The sequence below is a fragment of the Camelina sativa genome, chromosome 20 (genome assembly GCF_000633955.1).
Source record: "Camelina sativa cultivar DH55 chromosome 20, Cs, whole genome shotgun sequence".
NCBI classification, from domain to species: Eukaryota; Viridiplantae; Streptophyta; class Magnoliopsida; order Brassicales; family Brassicaceae; genus Camelina; species Camelina sativa.
In genome coordinates this window covers 14,258,583-14,263,589 of record NC_025704.1, presented here as the reverse complement: position 1 = coordinate 14,263,589, position 5,007 = coordinate 14,258,583, and the positions used below count along the sequence as shown (strand labels likewise).

The 5,007-nt window shown below is 52.2% G+C and overlaps 1 pseudogene; it reads right to left on the bottom strand.

Moving 5' to 3' along the window:
• Positions 4,137-5,007, bottom strand: part of LOC109131189 — a 9,132-nt pseudogene continuing 8,261 nt past the window's right edge.

Sequence of the window (5,007 nt, the reverse complement as noted above, 5' to 3'; positions counted from 1 at the left end):
TTATTTCGAGCTGCCAATCGTCTGGCGGTTGTATTACTCCCACCGGCTCCTGGACAGGTGGATCGACATCCATTGGGTCTACGGCGTCGCTGATGGTGTACGCCACGTCGGCGTGGTCGATGCTGGGAGCTTCGCTACACTCGATTGGGATCGTTCGCCGCAGACTTGGGTCGGAACAATTTGCCAGGGTGGCGAGAGCGTCTGCTGTCGCGTTTTCGCTCCTCAGGACTTTGATTAGTTCAAACGAGGCGAACTGTGCGGAAAGAATCTGGAGTAACTGGCGATATGCCTCCATGCGCCCGTTCTTAGCGCCATACTCCCCACTAAACTGGCTAACCACTAACTGGGAGTCGCAGAAAACTTGGCTGCTAGTTACCCCAGACCTTGAGCTAACCGTAGTCCGGCTAGGACGGCCTCGTACTCGGTTTCATTGTTTGATGCCTTGAAGCCGAGTTTTATTGCTTGCTCGAGGACTTCGCCCGTTGGAGATCGGAGTATAATTCCAACGCCAGATCCTTGGTTGGAAGAGGAGCCGTCGGTGAACAGCGTCTAGGGTTCCTCCTTAGGTATGGTCTCTTCGAGGTCAGGGGATAGTTCGGTAATGAAATCCGCTAGGACCTGTGACTTTAAGCTCGGGCGAGAACGATATTCAATATCGTACTCGCTTAGCTTGATTGCACATTTCGCAATTTGCCCGGACTGAATGGGGCTGTGAAGGACCGTCCGGAGCGGCTGGTTGGTTAACACGACAATGGAGTGCGACTGGAAGTAAGGTCGTAGCTTCCGGGAGGCGACGATCAAGGCGAGAGCGAGTTTTTCCAAGGTTGGGTAGCGTGTCTCCGCATCGTTGAGAGCCTTGCTTGTGTAGAATATTGGTCGCTGGTCACTGCGATCATCTCGGACTAGCACCCGGCTTACCGCCGAGCTGGAGACGGAGACGTAGAGGTATAGCGTTTCTCCTTCTTCAGGCTTTACGAGAACCGGCTGATTGGTCAGGTACTGCTTAAGCTGTCCGAAGGCAGCTTCATAGGCGTCGTCCCAATGAAAGTCTTTATTGCCCCGAAGAAGTTGATAAAATTGGAGACACTTGTCCGTCGATCGGGCGATGAAACGGTTTAGCGCGGTAACTCGACCTGTTAAGCGCTGTACCTCTCGTTTGTTGGTTGGCGATGGGAGTCCCAGCACCGCTTAGTTTGCCTCCATTCCGCGTTCTGTGACGATATATCCTAAGAATTCCCCCGAGGTAACCCCGAAAGTGCACTTAGTGGGATTTAACTTCATCCGGAATCAATCTAGGATGTCGAAGCATTCGGCGAGGTGCTGGATGTGTTGTTCTGCTATGAGGGATTTGACCATCATATCGTCAATGTAGACTTCCATCGTTTTTCCTAACAGGTCGGCGAACATCGTGTTGACCAGGCGTTGGTAGGTCGCCCCTGCGTTTTTCAGGCCGAATGGCATCACCTTGTAGCAGTAGGTTCCTCTATCCGTGATGAACGCGGTTTTCTCGCGATCGGCTGGGCTCATCGCGATCTGATTGTATCCGGAGAACGCATCCATGAACGAGAGGAGTTGGTTACCTGCTGTGGCCTCCACGAGTCGGTCGATATGAGGGAACGGGAAGCAGTCTTTGGGACATGCCTTATTGAGGTCGGTGAAGTCAACGCAGACTCGCCATTTACCGTTCTTTTTCTTGACCACCACCGGATTGGCCAGCCAGTCGGGGTACTGTACTTCCATTATCTCATCGGCTTTCAGGAGTCGCTCGACTTCATCCTGCACCGCCTTTGCTCTCTTGGTACCGAGACGCCGTCGTTTCTGCCGAACTGGTTTGAAAGTGCGATCGATATTGAGTTTATGGCATGTGACTGACGGATCGATGCCTACCATATCTTTAGTGGACCAGGCGAACGTCGAGGATCGCGATCTCAGAAACGCTACCAGCTCGGTCTTGAGTCTTTCGTCGAGTTCGGCCCCAATTCCAACCGTCCGGGAGGGGTCTGTTTCGTCGATGTTAACTTGTATGATTCGGCATCCTGTGGCCTTCAGCCGATCTCGTTCTGGAACAGGTCCTAGACATCTTCTGGTCGCCATACAACGTATAAATTCCCGCAGCCGTTGGGAATTTTAGGCAGAGATGATAGGTGGAAGGAACTGCCTTCATGGAGTAGATCCAGGTGATCCTAAGATGGCGTTGTAGATTGGTGGGGCATCTATGACCACAAACTTGGTCTTGCCTGTTATGCCACCAGTTTTGACTTGCAGTTTTACGTCGCCCATCGAGGTTTTGGCTACGCCATCGCACCCGGTCAGCGTTCTGCCTCCTGGTTTGATTTGCTCCGGCGCGACACCCATTTTCCCCAGTGTTTGCGAGAACAGGACGTTAACCGTGCTACCGGTGTCTACTAAGACACGTTCTACGTCGAACTCGCCCATCCTGACTTCTACCACTAAAGGGTCGTTATGAGGATGATGGATCCTCTTGGCGTCCTCCGCTGTGAATGCGATGGGGTCAGTGCTTAGCGCTTCTTCTTCGGACATCGCCTGAATGTTATAGATCTGACGCGCTCGTTTTTTCAGCGCTCGGACAGAATCCGGGCATTCGTCGGTCTGGCCGATGATCATAGAGATACGACCCCGAGGTGCCGCCTGATCGCTCTGCTGTCCTTTTTTACGCTTGGATGGTGTTTGGAGGACTTCCACTGGCACCGGCGTCTGCTGCTCGGCGAGAGGTGGCTGTTGCGGAGTGTTTGGTGTGCTATTGGGTTGGTTGGCGCCCTTCTGACCTCGGCCCAGGTTGGATCGCCCGAACCTTCCTCCTCGACCTCGTCCTCCGCGGCCGCCACGAGAAGCTTTAGGTTGATACACAGCTTTGATTTTGCCGGATAGGTACTTCTCATATAAGTAATTGGATAGGTGCTTGCACTCGGCTGTTGAGTGGCCGCCGAACATATGAAAATCGCAGTATAGCTCATCTTGTGTATCGGAAGAGGCGGTGTTCTGCCCTTCATCCTCAGATATCGCGTTGACCACTCCGCGCTTGGGGTCCCTCGGGTCGTGGTGCTTCCGAGGTTCCTGATAGGTTTCCCGACTCTTTTCTTTGGCCACGGCTGGGTGAGGAGGAGGGAGCTTATTGGCTCGTTTCTCCTCGTCTTCCTCAACGTAAGCGACACGAGATCCTCGATGAAGGGTTTCGTCCAGGTCAGTGGCTTCCCTGATATTGAGATCCACGTGCAATCGGGAGCCGGGAATGAGTCCTTTCTTGAAGGCAGCGATTGCGACGTCCTCAGCGACCGTTATAGTGGCGTACTTTTCCTTGAATCGGGTGAGGTACTTCCGAAGGGGTTCGTCGGGCCCTTGGATTATCTCCCATAGTTCGGCACTGGAAGCGTCGCGTTGTATGAACACCCGATAATTCCGTAGGAAGGCTGTCGACAGTTGTTCGAAACAGTCGATTGTGCCCGGGGGGATATGGGAAAACTATATCAGTGCATTCTCTACCAGGCTGTCGACGAACAGTTGGCACTGGCCCGCATCTTTCTGCTCCTCGGTGAACCTAGCTTTGGAGATGGTTGCCATGAACGAGGTCAGATGCTTCATTGGATCCTTCGTTCCATCGTAAGTTGGGACTCTTATCTTTACGTTCGGAACGTAGGTCTCCAAGATGCGCTGGGTGAAAGGAGACTGCTGCGAGGCCTCAAACATTCTATCGATCTCAGGTGCTGAGCTGACAGCTCGGTGGAGGAGGGATCCCATAGCTTTGATCTTGAGGTGCATTTCTTCCAGCTCAGGGCAGGAAGGTGTGGCCGGATCTCTCTGAGAAGGTTGTCCCAACCGAGGCTGTCCCCCTGATGCGAGTGCTGATGGTACGTGCTGGTTCGGGAACCGGAAAGTTGAGGACGACGGGTCGCTGAACAGGCGGCGGATTAGAGGCTCGTTCCTCCGAACCTCCTGTGATGGTACCTCATTCTGTTGACGTGGTAGGGGTGCGCTGCGCCCCATCGTATCCAGCCGTTGATTCGTTGCAAAGATCGCCTGGAAGAGGTCCTTGGAGATCGTTCCGAACATGTGACGGAGATCGTTCCGAACATTTGACGGAGATCGTCCATGGTGACGAACTGGGTTCGTTGGGCGATTCACGCGGGCGATCCCCGTCTTTCGACAGTTCCGTTGACTGGTGGTACCTCGTCGGTCTCCTGATCCCCGTGATGGGGTATCTCGACCTCCTCCACTTCGTTGGAAGGTGCTGCGGACTCATCTGCAGGGTTAGCCGAAGTGCGGTGAATACTCGTCCGCGCGTAGACACGCGTGATGGGTGCAGCGACAGGTGGATCCGTGGCGACGTCCTGAGGGTTGGTTGCCCGGTTCGTTGGGTCGCCTTGCTGTGGGGCGGTTGCATTGGTGGCACCGTTGTTGGAGATTGACGACATAGTTTTGGCTCTTGCTTCTTTGTGATAAGATCTAGAAGAGAAGTGTTTTTAGAACTTAGGTCCCCCCTCCTTCTAGCGCCAATTGTAGAAACTGAGGTTTCTCTCAATGAATTTGTTTGGGAGAGAAACAAATTCAATAACAATCTCTTAAAGAACTTGGATCAAAGTAGACAAGAAAAGAGAAATGAAATCTCTTGAGAAACAAGTTAGGTTTTGCTCAAGAACTAAGAAGAATTAGGGTTTTTGTATTAAGAATTGGATGATCTTTACAATGAGAGGATTGCCCTCTATTTATAGGTATTCAAAGATCTATGGAATATATTCGAATATATTAAATATATTGACTTTCCTAAAATCAGGCGAACTGATTAGGAAAGTCTTTCCCTTCTTACTAGGTCAGCCGCAGGCGAATTGAAGTGTCGGTTCGTCACCTCGGCAGTGGGCCTCTCAGCGTCATTGGGCCTTCAGGGATGAAGTCCAAATCCAGGTCAAGCTCCCGGTTTAGATGATCGGTTCTCTTAACGGGTTTAGATCGGTATGTTTGAAACAACCCTTCCCGTTTTTTTTTTTTTTTTTT